Source organism: Ambystoma mexicanum, chromosome 4p (assembly GCF_040938575.1).
Source record: "Ambystoma mexicanum isolate Mex_15411 chromosome 4p, UKY_AmexF1_1, whole genome shotgun sequence".
NCBI lineage: Eukaryota > Metazoa > Chordata > Amphibia > Caudata > Ambystomatidae > Ambystoma > Ambystoma mexicanum.
The window spans coordinates 1044870508-1044885807 of record NC_090927.1 but is presented as its reverse complement, the minus strand read 5'-3'; positions in this window follow the sequence as shown (position 1 = coordinate 1044885807).

Genomic DNA, 15300 nt, shown 5'->3' with positions numbered 1-15300 from the left:
TTTCCTATTTTTGGGCACTGTAGGAGTGGCTAAATGGTTTTAAATCATCTGGGATAAACTTGCCATCTCATCTTGTGGTAGGTACTGGCAAAAGCTGTTCACCACAATAGGAAGACATTGGCAGGGCAGGGTATGTACCTGCCTTTGCTTATCCTCAGGGCAGCTACAGCATTATACCCATTGTCAGTTGCCGCAAAGTCCACTTGTAAACCATTAAGGGTGAGCCAATAGGCCACAACCTCCTTTATTTTCTTCCAGAGATCAGCTCACCTTGGACCTGCTGTCAATCAGATTAATACAGAAGATGGCCTGATGACAAATGGCCGCTTTTGTCCTGTGTTTTGCCTACAAGTGGTACATGAAAAGGTGATAAATTGTTTGGTGATGGCCATGAAATCTATGACTAGAGCACTGGCCCACATTTCCATGGTAACTGGTCCACACTGGTCCAAGGCCATTTCCACTGATTCCATAACATGATCATAGAGGCGTGTTACCACAATTCTCATGAAGTTGTGGCAACTCAGAATTTCCCAGCATGGATCAACGAGGCCAACACGCCATCCGAAACTACGGTTTTCTTCTAAGGAGTAGGTCAGTACATCTATTGCCAATATTTCTCCAAGGGGTTCTATATGAGTATTCTCCCATGTCGGCCCCGAGAATCCACTGCTCAGGTGGAAATGGGAGGGCCATTGCGTTTGGATCCCTACCCTGGGGGTGGACAAGCGAGGGAGGATCACCTGGGTAGGGGAGACAGGGGTTGCACTAAGCGGAATACCCCAGCTGAGACGCAGTACCTCAATTAGACAGTAGTTGAGAGAGAAGAAGTCCCAGAAGCATTCGTGGGATATGCAGGTCCCATGGTCACTAACCCGAGCAAAAGACAAACACATCACCTTGGATCATAACCCGGCAAAGGAGAGGACAAGATAAGACAAAGACATAACTCCAATCCCAACCCTTCTTTGTCTTCCCCTGGTTTAGATCAATGGAAGTACTATGGAAAGCAGTACCCTAATGTCAGGGTGTTTGGGGTACAGAGTGATCTGACACAAAGGGAATCACATGTGTGATACAAAAACTGGGCCAGGGGATTCCCCTCTCTCTTTTGCCAATCGCCTTATGATAATGTCATGTAGACACATACATCCCCATCTTGTCTTGTATCCCCCTCCCCAATTCCAATAAGTAATGGGACGAAGAAGAGGTGATTGGGAGCCAGGAGGATTACCCATAGTGACAACATAGGGAAACAAAGAGAGGCCTACCATGTAACACCAGCAGACTGTCCCACTGATCAGGCAATCAACCCAAACCATGTACACCTGACTCCACTTGACAATTAATATAAAAAGTGTGAGTCTACCGAGAAGTATGAGCAAGCTGGGATTATTGGTGGAAAATGAAGGCAGCAACAAGAGAATCCTAGGAGGACTGGAGGAAAACGGGACACCGAGACGCTCGCCCGGTATACCAGAGGGGTCGCAGCATGGCGAAGGAGCCGTGTCTCTGTTAAGCCGGAGGAAGGCGAGTTGCTGCTTGTTGGCTGTTTCCAGGCCAATGTTCGTTCCGCTGGGGCGTGTGTCGGTCACAGAGGTATCTAAGGGGCAGGTGTTGAGACCCTGAGCTCACATCCCATATCTGGGGGAGCATCTCTCCGGCACGGCGCTGTCTGGGTGAGTCTCGCTACGTGAATGAGAGGAACCCAGGCACGTGAGGATAGCTGAAGCGGGAGCAGCGGCTTGAAAGCAGAAAGTAAAGCCGTAAGCGGAAAGGAAAAGAAAGCAACGAAAAAGCAGAGTGTGCAAGGGTCGCAAAGTGAAAACCAGTAAACTGAGGGTGCAAGTGACCCGATGCAAGAAAGGGGGTGCGAGCGACACGACAGATTGAAAATAAGTGAAAGAGCAAAAAGAGGGTGAGAGCGACCCAACAGATTGAAAACAAGTGAAAGATTGAAACCGAGTGAAAGAAACCAAACAGATGGTACAAGCGACCTGACAGATTAGGAAAGTGAAATACAAAGTGAGAAAAAGTAAAGAAAAGGGTGCGAGCGAGCCGAAAGCAGAAAAAGAGGGTGCAATAGACCCACATGTTGAAAAGAGAAAGTGCAAAAGATACAAGACAAAGAAAGGAAGGTGCAAGGGTGCACAACCAAAGAACACAATGTGCTAGGGGCACGATAAAGTCAAGAAGAGTGTGCAAGCGTCAAAGCAAAGAAGAGAGAAAGGTGCACGTGTGCACCATTGAAGGAAAGGGAAGTGAAAGAAGGTGAAAGAGAAACAAAGCCTGAGTGGAAAAGAGCACAAGAGTGAAAGGTGCACAAAAGGAAGAAATGGAGTACAAAGAGAAGGTCAGGAGTCAGAGTGGTCACACAGTGGAGGAGCCAAAACCCAGAGTTCTGGTCTTGGGGAAGGGAACCCCAAGAGGCCCACTAGAGACATTGTTAAACATTGTGAAGAGAGGCCTAAACCTTGGGGAAGGAAAGCCTGAGAGGCCTAACAGGAACTGTGTCTTTTTTGTTGTTGTTTGTAACTGGAAGGATCAAAGCATGGGGAAGGGAACCACAAGAGAACCAGAACTTTATTGACTTACGGCAAGAGCCCTACATGGAAGGTTCCAACGGTAACCCTTTTGGAGTTGAACAATTTTGAAATGGCAGAACTATACTTATTGGTAAGACTACCTGCAACCAGCTGTGGTTTACATTTCCTATTTAACCACCATTCTTTCTTTTAGAAGATCCCTGAACACATTTTGTCTAAGAGTCAGGGCAAGCATAGGTTTGGTGGGCTGGTGCATTAAGGGGTACATGCCGTGGTAGAAGCAGGAAAAGATGGTGTTCCACAGGGCTTGTTCAACTCTGTGAATCAGCAAGATTCTGTGATGCTTCCGGGATGGGGGTGCCAATGTGTCCATTGCCTGCAGCTCAGCTCAGGGGTGAAAGGCTGCCCTGTTTCTTTTCCTTTGCCCGGTGTGTGATGATTTCTTCTTATGTACGCCAACAAGGAAGAAGTGCCCAAATTAGGATCTGGGTTCCCTCACAAGTCACTTGCATATGTGGCGGGTGCTTTCCTGCCATAAGATGACTCCATACCCCTAATTCTTTGGGAGGGATAAGAAGGGCCCTGACTTTTCCCCCTTTCTTGGGCTCTTCTCAGTGGACTTTGCAGCCAATGCTGTGTGGCTACTGTTGACTGTGGAGACAGTACTGTTGTTGTGACAGACAGAAAAGTTGTACCACAACTATCATATGTTTTTTTTTACCTTTTTGGGGGGACAATACTGTCCATGGGAGTGCCTGAAACCTGCTTCCTGTGCAGGGAGCTTGTACTTACAAGTGCATGGTTATGTCAATGCCTGCACCCACTTGTTGTGTCTCTTGGTCTCTCTTGCTATCTGTGGTTTTGTCAAAATACAGGTTCCTGTGTCTCCATCTTCAGTGGGGAAGTCGCATAATCTTTGTCATGTTCTTCATTTTCGTCTGTTACCAAGGAAATCACAGGTGGAGAATATTCGAGAATCAAATCTTGTTCCTCATCTGTGGATTTCTCTATTTGTTGCTGACCATCTTGTATCCCTCTTATGCTGCGGTTGGTGGGGGCTCAACTTCCTCCTCTTTTTCTACTCTATCCTCTGGCACCAGATGCAATTGCAAAGGGGGTGCATTCACAATTACATGTCTTCCTCATGCACCCCATACACTTGCGATAGATGCCCCTGTTCTTTGCAAAGGACAAGATCTGCTGTTATCGATTGATAGGCACGGCCGACTCAGGCAGAGACCCACGTAGTAGCTAAACTTCTCCAATACAAAACAGCCACTGCCAACAGATTACATTTCCCCCCTGACCCCTAATATGTCTCCTACCATGTTTTGGTACTGCAGCAGATTCAGACATGGTAATTGAGTTCCCCTATGCCCTTCAATAAGCACAGTACCTACTATTGCTTTGGCCTTCTCCAGCACCTGGAAATGCACTTGGGGTTCTCCCTGTTTAGGCCTTTTCCTCTGCCTGCTCAATGCACATAAGGTTCTCAGTGCTTCCACATACTAGACAACAGGTTTTCAGTACTCTGACTTAACATACTCTGGGCCTCATTACGAGGTTGGTGGTGACCCACTGTTGCCACCCCTGTAACACCGATTCCAGCGTCTGACTTCCTGGTGCCACCGGGACATTATAATTCCCGGCAAAGCAGGAAGCCAGGCGCCGGATTTTGTAAGTCCCTATTCCCATAGATTCGTATAGGACTCCATGGGGATGGGACCTCAGAAGCACCTGCACGGTTGCTGGCAGTGCCGGTGCTTCCATGGCAACTCTGCCGGCAGACCTGTCAGGCGCAGCAGCCCCGGCAGGCAGACTCGTAGTGTGGCGGTCCGGAAAAAAGGGTGCCGGTGAGCTTACCAGAACCCTTGTTTCTGGACCACCACACTTGTAATGAGGACCAACTAAGCTCTGCCCTTAGCGGTTAGCTGTACTCTGTGTTTTGGGTCCTTTCTCTAGGTCCCCTTCAATTGCGGTTACTGTTGGGCTGTTAACTGTGACCCATTAGGCTCTCTCCCACTATCTAGGTCCTCTCTGAACTGTGGTTGCTGTTGTACTGTGAACTGTGTCCCTTAAGGCTCTCTCCCAATCGCTAGTTCCTCACCTTGCTGGGGGTAACATTTCTATTGTTGTCTGTCACCTGTCTGCTCCTCCTGTGTGCTGCATTCTGTGTGACCTCTTTTGCCCCCTCAGCGTATCGTGCGCTTTGCCGCACTGGGCTGTGCCTTTCTCCTCTCTATCTCTCTCCCTCCCTCCTTCTACTTTCCTCCTTGCACCCCCTATCGTGCTCTGAGTTTCTCCCATCTTCTCTCACTGCTGCTCTATCTCTTATCCTATTCCTCTTACAGAGTCTGGAAGGAAGAAGTTCAAGAGGGACATCATGGTCTCCAACCCAGGCCTCCCTATTGCGGATACCTTCATCAGTGCTTCCTCCAGACAGACTCTCACCAACATCCTCTTTGTTGTTCCCTCACCAAACTTATGGATCCCTCATATGGTCTTGGCTCTCCCTCCTATATCTTCCTCTCCTACTAATGGTGGCACTCGGTTGGAGGCCCTCTTGGCCCCCTTCCACTCCTCCAAAATCATCATTAATGTCTATTTGAATGGCACTGTCTTGGTCCAGGGCCCTCAGTCCAATCTCCTCCTTTTCGATAGGTGTCTTCCGCATCTCTTCAACTTCCTTCCTTCTTTCTCCTGCTACTCCTCCTAGCACCTCTCAGGATCCTCTGCCACCTCCTTCTTCCACCACCTCTCTGGCACCTTCCTCCGACTACTATGCCACCTCTTGCTACCACCTCTGCCCATTCTTGGGCCCCTCCACCTGCCCTGCTGGGTGTACTTCAAGCCTGTACCCCACCCCAGAAGTTTTCAAATATGTCAAGCTGCTCCACGTCGCTACTCTTAACTCTTGCTCTGTTGTCAAACACTCCTCTGACATCTGCCACCTCCTTGAAGAACTTGACCTGGATGTCCTCGCTGTCACCGAGACATGGTTCACGGCCAGCTCTGTCACACGTTTTGGCACTTCCTTCCCTGATGGCTACAAGATCCTCCCCGAACCCAGAACCAACCGACCCAGAGGTGGAGTATCCCTGATCTTTCTGGAGTGGGTACCTGCTTTTGTCATTCCTGTGCAGGCCTACTCCTCCTTTGAATGCCTGGTCTGCAGGCTCTCTATTTCTCCTGGCATCGCTCTGACTGTGGCCACCATCTACAGGCCACCCGGCCAGGTTGCCCTCTTCCCCTCAGAGTGGGCTGACCTCTGCTCTCCTCTCTATGCCTCTACCTCTCAACCTCTCCTCCTCGGAGAACTCAACATCCACCTGAATGCTTCTAATACCCCATCGGGGCTCTTCCACAACATCTGTGACACTCTCTCTCTTTCCATTCTACCCTCTGGTCCAACACACTCTGCCAGTCACACCCTGGATGTACTCATCTCTTCAGACATCCCCCTCTCTAACCTTCTCACCACTCATCTCTCTTGGACTGACCATGTTCTGCTCTCTTCTCACCTGAAGTTCTCTGTCTCTCAGGCTAAGCCTACCCCAGCACTGCCACCTACATTGTTGGTCATTCAGCCCATGAAGCGTGTTCAGTGGATGCCTTTGCTGCTATTTTCTCTGCTCCTCCTATGCCTACGGCTGACTCACAATCTGACACAGCCCTCTCTAACCTTCATCTTTGCATCTCCAACACTCTGGACGTCCTTGCCCCAGTCATGAGAATTCGTCTGAAGCCTACCTCCAAGTGCAACTCTTGGCATGACTCCGACCTTGCTGTCCTTAAACACAAGTGCAGGATGGCTGAGAGAAAGTGGAGGGCTTTGGGCGCATCCTCTGACAAACTGGCCTGCTGCCTGCTCCAAAGGCAATACAAACTCTCTGTCCTGTCCAAGAAGAGAGTCCACATCCAAGCCTGCGTCTCTGTGGCCTCTAACATCACGGCCAAACTCTTGAAAATCTGCAAGGAGCTGGCCAATCCTTGTACAGTGCCCACTTCTCCTGTTCCTTCTCAGGCTCTCTGTACAGCTCTGGCTTCTCACTTCATCACTAAAACTCAGGACATCTCTCTCCTCTTCCTTGCATTCTACCTCTCTCGGCCCCTCTCTGGCCGCCTCTTCCTCTTCTCCACTCCACTCTTCCTCTTTCTCTCCGACACCACCTGACGATGTTTCTAGACAAGTATGATCTATGAAAGTGTCGTCCAAACAGGTACTTCCCTGCTCCTCCAGAACCATCAAGGACCACATTGACACCCTCGCTCCACCCTTGGCTGATTTCTGCAATCACTCTTTTGCCACTGATCCTTCCCCTCTCTCCTCAAGCACTCCCTTGTGTACCCCATCCTTAAAAAACCTTATGGCAATCCTACCTGTCTGGCAAACTACCACGCGATCTCTATCACTCCTTTCCTGGTGAAACTCCTGGAAAGCTGCCCATCTCCCAGCTTTCACTCCACACTGAATATGTTGGCGATCTCATTGACCATCAGCATGGTAACTGCTCTCCTGCACACCCATGAAGATCTGCTCACTAATCTTGACTCTAGCCTTTCTTCTGTCCACATTCTCCTTGACTTTTCCTCTGCCTTTGACATGGTCAATCATGACATCCTGATAAAACGACTCTGTGAGAACCTGGGCATCATGGATCAGGCCCTGGAGTGGTTGACCTCCTTCCTCCTGGACCGACCCTCCGAGGTCCAACTTGGGCCCTTTCTCTCCACCACCTCTCTCACCACATGTGGTGTTCCCCAGGGCTCTATCCTCTCACCCTGGCTCTTTAATGTCTGCTTGGCCCCTTTGGCCCACCTGATCTCTACCTGCTGCTCTAACTTTCAGTGTTATGCTGATGACACTCAGTTGAACTGGATAGCCCAGCCCTTTAAGATGAGTAGCAATTACCCTGGAGATGGACGGGGATACAGATTTGAATTCATACATCAATAATAGAAACGACTCAGGTAGTTGGCAAAAGGAAGACTGTTTTAATATCAATTATTTAAAACAGGGAGCATAACGAACATCAGTGAACACGTTCGATACTCTTACTCAAACATTCTTAGTAAAAACTGAGATCTTATACACAAAACTCGTCATCAATGGCGTTACCCTACATGTTTACTAACATCATCCTACGTGGAAAACTACAAAAACCTATGAATATGGGTGATTGTCTCTGAGTGAATATCTAAGTATACAATCCATACTAGTCTAAAAAGTGTCAATATGTGATTTGTTACTTAACATCAGGTGGGGCAACTAAGCCCTCCCCTAAAAATGACCACAAAGAACGTCACTAAATACACAATGTCCCATTGGTTTACACAACTATAGGACCCCTAAATACGCAGTCCTCTACAATTGGTTGGCACTCTAACCTCCATCAGTACTTTTCCATCTACGTCTAGCAGCATGCAGGCTGGCCATCTAGGTGCTGGTGAGCTCGCCTTAACTATTGCCTCCCACAATTAGCATATCAATCCATCATCACCTCAGTGGTCTACTGTCAATTAGACTTTGAAGCTCAGCGTTGCGAGTGTTCTTAGCTCTGAGAAATTATGGGAGTTAAAGCATGCTCTGGCCTCGTGCGTAGTTGTGACCATCTCGTTTGTCCAACTTCATCCTTCCATGTGACTAGAGACCATGGAATCGAGTTTCTAGAGCATTTAATACTATTTTTTAATGGACCTCTGACGACTTCCTTGTTATGTTCATGCCTTCTGTTAAACAGGAGTTCTAATCTTTCACACGATTTGTATCCAATGTCAGTTTACTCCAGTTTGATAAGACCTTGGCTTCTTGTCTCATCCAGCCTCGTCTTTCCAAGATTCACTTTTAATTCATGTGTTTTCTTACTGCGCGAATGAGGCGTTCTTGCTACTGTCCAGCACTGCAATAATGCATAGTGGAAACATTCATCCTTTACTTGTCCATATGCATATATGTATATATTGGCGCTTGCTGCAATCTATTCACTATAAAGCTAGCCTCAAAATTACTTTGTCTGCTTGTGTTTTCTTGCATCTGTACATGTGTAAAATGACTTAATGTCTTCATCTGTTTCTGTGGCATAGGTTTCTTCACCTTGATCCCAAGATGTCACTTATCCTTGATACTTTCTGATGCCTTATAGAATATCTTCATTCTCTAGTCTCTGCATCTATTCTAGGAACGTCAGTTCAGCTCTGTGTGATATCACCGTTCATCTTGACCATTCATTTGCTCTGCTTCTTCATGGTTTCCTCAATGGGAACCTTGCCTCTAGGATTCTCTTTGGTACTGGTATTCTCAGTGATATCACACGTATCTCACACTCTGGCTCCCAACATATAGGCCATATGGGCAAAGTGGTTGAGGTAGGGGTACTTGGCTCCTTCACTACACAGCTCTCTTTCAGGCTCCCCTCAGCCTCCTCTTCTCTCTTGCTCATTCCGGACTATCTAGCTGCGATTCAGGATTGGTGCACCTCCAATTATCGCTGCCTTAATGCCAGCAAGATAGAGATCCTTCTCATTTGGGCCCATGCTCCTGCTTTCCCTCTGTCAGTTTGGCTGCCCTCCTTGGGCCCTCTTCCTTTGCCTTCTTGTGAGAGTACAAACCTTGGTGTCATCTTTGACTCCACTCTCTCCTTCTCTCATCACATCACATACCTTGCCAAGAAGGCCCACTACCAGCTACACCTCCTCAGAGTTATTCTTCCTTTTCTCACTTTCCCCCAGAAGCTCACTGCCTCCAGAGCCCTGGTTCCCCCTAGGCTGGCCTACTGTAACAGCCTCTTTCTCAATCTGCCTTCCTCTACTCTCCTCCCCTGCAACTAATCCAGAACAGGACTGCATGACGTGTCCTTGGCCTCAAGCCCAGGGACTGTATCTCTCCAGCCCTGGCTCCCAGTGGCTGAAAGGATCAAGTTAAAGTACCTCTGCATCGTCCACAAGGCTTCCTGGGGCTGGGGGCCTGCACTACATCCAACTTTCTCTTCCAAAATACATTCCTTCTCCAGCCCTTCTCTCAACTACCTCTAACTATCTGAGGTCTTTTCCAGGCAGAGAGTGGGGGGTAGATCTCTCTTATTGGTATGTGCCTCCCTCTGGAATGGTGTCCCTGCCCCTCTCAAACTTGAGCCGGACCACCTGAAGTTCCGGAAGCAGCTCGGGACCTTCCTTTTCTCCTCAGGTTTCTCTATCTCTCTCACCTGCTGACCTACCTGTCTTCTGCACCGACTGGTTGCTTGGATACCCTCAGAGTCTACTGGGTACCAGGTTCCTCCATGATCAGTCTCCCCTGCCACTGCCACTGGGCCTAGCGCGCACTTAGGGGCTGTAAATGTTACCTGCAGCCCCCTGCCTCCTTGCATGCACCCAAAGCTGCACTGCCCTGGCTGCACTTACTTAGAGCAACTGTTGCCCTAATTACACTTCCCCTCTTCCCTCTCCCTGGCACTCCCCCTCTCCCTTCCCCTTGCACTTTATGTCATCGAACCTGCACAATCTGAATGATACAGCCTAATAAGATTGTTTGTCTTGTCATCCCGCTGTCTTCCCTCCCTTCCCTTGTCGCACCTATAAACACTTGTGTACAGCCATGATATTAATGACATATCATATTATAAATTGCATATATCATCTCATTGCTTTGTCTTCCTCCTCTGCTTACTAAATGTACACAGGGTTCTCAATGCTTTAGTCTTCTCCTTCCCGACCAAATACACATGTGGAATTTTGTGCTTTGGTCTTCTCCTAAGCCTACAAAATGCACCAGGGTTCTCTGTGATTTGGCCTTCTCTAATGCCCATACATCCGCACGGGATTCTCAGTGCTTTAGCCTTCTCCTCTGCCTACTAAAATGCTCATGAGGTTTCAGTAATTCGGCCTTCTCCTTTGCCTACAAAATTCATACGCTGTGCACTGCACCTCAAACTGCAATTCCCACCCATACACACCGAAATGCCATGTTCCCGCCAAAAATATTCAAACTAAATTCCTTAATGGCTCCTATGCCCCATTATTCACTTAATTCTACACTACTTCTGCCTCTTTGAATGACAAATATTAATTGTCTTGAGATTCTACTCGCCTGCCTTATACAGATGGTAGTTTAAACCCAGTCGAGCCTCTTGGATAGTCGAAAAAACAGTAAAGTTTGATCTGGTCGACCCATGGTAATTCTAGCAGTTTGAGTTTTGCATGAACTGTCTCAGCTATGTCTACTTTCCTGTCAGCTATGCTGTGATCAGTAATCTCGTATCCTCACCCCAGGTCTTGCAAGGTTTCCTGAGGCAAGTACCCCCTGTACACACCGACGTGTTCCAGGTGCAGAGAATACACTATTATAGAGGGGGATATCACCACAAATGATGACACGTCAATTTCTGCAATTAACTCTTACTTTCTTGGACACCAACACCTTCCACAACACCAAAACACACACACATACACATACAAATGTGCACACACCGACAATGAGTGTCGCTTATATGGCCACACACATGGACAACATTCATTACTGACCTGTTCCAATTTCAAAATTCATTAATTTTCCACAAGGTGCGCAATAAGCCAAAAAGACATTTTTATTTCGAATTGCCAGTTATTCTCTAACAATTTCATACATACATAGGGTGCTTGATTTCATGCACTTCTTAATACATCTATATTCTTATGTAACACATTGCATACATTAACTACATTTATACTTTTCTTTCTGTTATTTTCAACAAATAATCTGCAATTCATTCACTCCCATTTAGGACTTAAAAAAACTCATACAAATTAATTGTGATCTCTTTCGTGTTGTAAAAATATGTCCTATGATAATACCTCAAAAACAACAGACAGGGGACGCGCTATTTATAGAGGAATTGGCTTCTTCAGCATCATAAACTAGATAGAGTGAAAACACAATTGGGATGGATGGGGAAGAGATCAGTGAATATACTTCAGTGTCATGTCTTAATACACTAGAGGTGGCTACTGCTGACCCTAAACAAGAAGCACGCCCTAGCCCGTCAGGGGGTGCTATGCCTTGGTTCACGGTGTTGTGCCGCCTATTGAAAAGGAAGGAGAAGTGGAATCTGCCCCTCCACTAAAACAAAGAACCTTTATAAAACTGTTAAAAAACACTGCCTAGCCCGTAAAGGTAAACCAATGATTCAATTTCTTGGCAAAGTCAGAACATTCCAAAGGGGAGTATCCATCCTGTGGATTGCTTTATTCATCCACTATGCAGTGTGCTCAGGACCAGGTGTGCCTACAAACTTGAAAGTGAAATAAAACTTGTTATAAAAGCAAGAGCGGAGACTTATGCCTGCATTCCTCAGTACACACACCCCAGTGGGGAGTGCTAGTGTGAAAAACAGCCTCTTTATATATCAGTCAAAGCATATCAAAAAAACGAATGGGTCCATCGGTTAAACGGTTTCAATGACTTAAGTTACTGTGTCATCTTCTTCAGGACCAAGAACTTCATAGGTATGTGGTTACGGGGTGATCCATGGCTCAATAGGATGTAAATATGGCGGCCATCTCGTGAATGAAGGATGATCTTAAGAGATCTTGGCTAAAGCATGCTATCATTCATTTGCGGAATTACCTTGACTCTGAAAAGATGCTGTATGCAGGGTTGGACTGGCCCCGTCGGCCAATCGGCCACTGGCCGATGCGATCCGAGGCCCTGGGGCCAGTCTTCTAATGTGGGCCGGTGTGCCAGGTGACCTTGGCTCAGGGCACTGGCTGGCTTGCCTGTGGGCTGCCTGCAGCCCGCTCAGCAGCCATCTCCCGCCACAGCGGATGCATTCATTAAAGAAAGGTAACACACAAGTGTCCCCTTTCTTTGATGAATGTATCACGTAGCCGTAGGCCTGCTGGCCTCGCAGTGCCATGGGCCCTGAGCCGATCGGGCACCGGCATGGCGCCAGTTAATGCAAATGCAATGAATCGCAACAAAAGGAGCGGCTCCTGGGGGAGCTGCTCCTTCTGCTGCGATTCATTGCCTTTAATAATAATAATAATTAGGCTTTTATATAGCGCTACAAACCCTCAGGTATCCGAGCGCTGCTTATTATTACCCACGGTGTGTGGTGCTCATTTATCGTAGCCGTAGGCCTGCTGGCCTCGCAGTGCCATGGGCCCTGAGCCGATCGGGCACCGGCATGGCGCCAGTTAATGCAAATGCAATGAATCGCAACAAAAGGAGCGGCTCCTGGGGGAGCTGCTCCTTCTGCTGCGATTCATTGCCTTTAATAATAATAATAATTAGGCTTTTATATAGCGCTACAAACCCTCAGGTATCCGAGCGCTGCTTATTATTACCCACGGTGTGTGGTGCTCATTTATCGACCTCGGAAGGATGAAAGGCTGAGTTTGGCCCCGCCGGGATTCGAACTTGCGTTAACAGGCTCTGCACGGGTGTCAAAGCGAGCGCTCTACTCGCTGTGCCACTTTGCAGGCCCATGCCCCATTCATTTCTTGTCTCCTTTCTCCACCTGCTGCAGCCCCTTTCCTGCAGGGAATCCCCGGCTAGCGGCTGCCCTGTGACCCCTTCCTGCCTTTGATGTCCATGCCCTCTGTGCCAGAGCCTGCTGCGGCTGCCCATCAGTACACTTTGCCAAACGGACAGGAAAATGCTTTTCGATAGAGCTCGTAGGACTTTCGGGAGCTCGTACTGAAATGAGAGACACAGTAAATTAACCCGCAGAGATCAGGGGTCGTGGACGTGCGTGCCCTGATTCCTTATACATCAGTTCTACTGTTAATGCCCACTATGTCCAGGATTCAGGGGCGTGGGTCCTATGAAGTTAGAACACCATGTTGTTTGACTTTTGTGTAAATGAATGCGAGGAGGTGCATGGTGGAATTCCTGGGACTCGTTGCACCACACACATTCACACACTCGACCCCATCATTCAGGCACCCCCAGAGTCTCACATATCACGCTTTGCAGATGGCAGGTGCTTGCACGAAATAGCCATTAAATATGTTAGGTCAGTAAGGCGCCTCAGGATGCATCTGCTTAGCCGACAGGAAGTCTTGACTGTATTTGTAACACACAATGCTGCAGGCGAACACCGAGTCACACAGTACTTTCTTCACCCGGGAGTCAGTCTAGTTCATTGCTTGTATATATGTTTTCTTTCCATAGTTTGTGCAATTGTTTTTTGGGAGGTTGTGTGCAGTGTCATGCCAGTAAGTTGCCACTGGCCTGTGTGACCTCCTGCAGCATCCCCTTGCTTCTGGTCAGGGCAGGCATATCCCCAGTGTGCTTCGAGCACCCCGCCCCCCTGTCAACTGCCCGGGTAGCCCAAGGCCACGCAAGAGGTGGCCTTATGATCATACACAAACCATGATGCTGTGTAGAAAACCGTCAACCCTTCTCCACAATCAGTCCACCCGCAACCCCCTCCCGACGTCCTTTCTTTGGTGTTATATGGGAAATTAATTAAATGACTCTGTGGTTAGTCAAACACCTTTGTTTGATTTTGCCCCAGCTTAATTCGCAAGCACACTTAAACTCTGATGAGGGATCGCTGGGGCTTGTACGTGCTAAGGAACACTGACAACACACAAAAGCTTGCAGCGCTGTTTCCATGACAGTGTCTAGCGCTGTGACATCTTTTTCGTCCTACACATGTCATTTTAGGAAGGGTCAGAAGTTGTGACATTAGCTTCCTCTATCTCATCAGTATCTACATCTATCCTGCTTCCTCTCTCAGTTTCTACCCATTTTTACCCATTCACTGTATTGATTCTTCTCCCACCTCTTCCTTTCTCTTCCCCAGTCAGCTGTCTTTAAAGCACTTTCCGAGGCACCTGAATAAGTATCCATTTCGGAGTATGTATTTTACATTTCGCAAGTTGCACTAATAGCATGTTTTTTCTGTCGTTCTCTGTTACGATCATCACAAGACATTTCATCTCAGTATCCTCGGTCACTTAACAAAATCCTTGTGCCTAATAGCTTGTGCAGAGTGTAGAAATATGTGACCATAGCACATCAAGTGGCCATTGACTTAATTGTGCCACAATGAATGCTTTGTTGTAATGTGTCTATATTTGCCATCTCCCTAGCATGCTGTTGAGGATGTTTGTTTGCATGTATGAGGTAATGAGTGCTCAGAGTATGGGATGTCGTGTGAGTGTGCTGCTTTCCTTATTTTGTCAGGCTGTGAAGGCCGAAAAGTAGATTCACGCAGGCTTGACATGTGGCCACATTTGCACCAGGCCTGCAGATGAACTTAACTGGTCTGCTGTTAAATCTCACTTACCAGTTTAATGGTATCCACTATAGAATAATTGCTCATTTTACTATAGCTGATATGATAACTCAGTGGGTTGAGCGCTCACTGCTGCGATGTGTGTGTGATCTGCAGGTTTGAATCCCAGCGGTGACATTCATCCTTCTGAGTCCGATAAATGAGTACCAACACAGGTTGAGTGATATTGTATGTGTATTTGTTCTATAAAAAAAGAGCATAAGCGTAAGTGCTATACAATAACATTTATCATTTGGCCTTGGACGTCTACTTGCCTTCACGGTAATTTGACAATATGGCTCTATACACACAGATATGAATGATACACATTGTGATCCATTCCTGTACGTAAAGTTATGTTATTTTATGAGTTGTGTTGCAATGTAACAGACACATGAACCCTCCATAAGTAGCATTTTCTGTAAAGTCGTGAATTGATGCGATTCACGGATGATGGTTTGAGGGCCACTTTTTTTGAGGTGAAGGGTGGGGGCCAC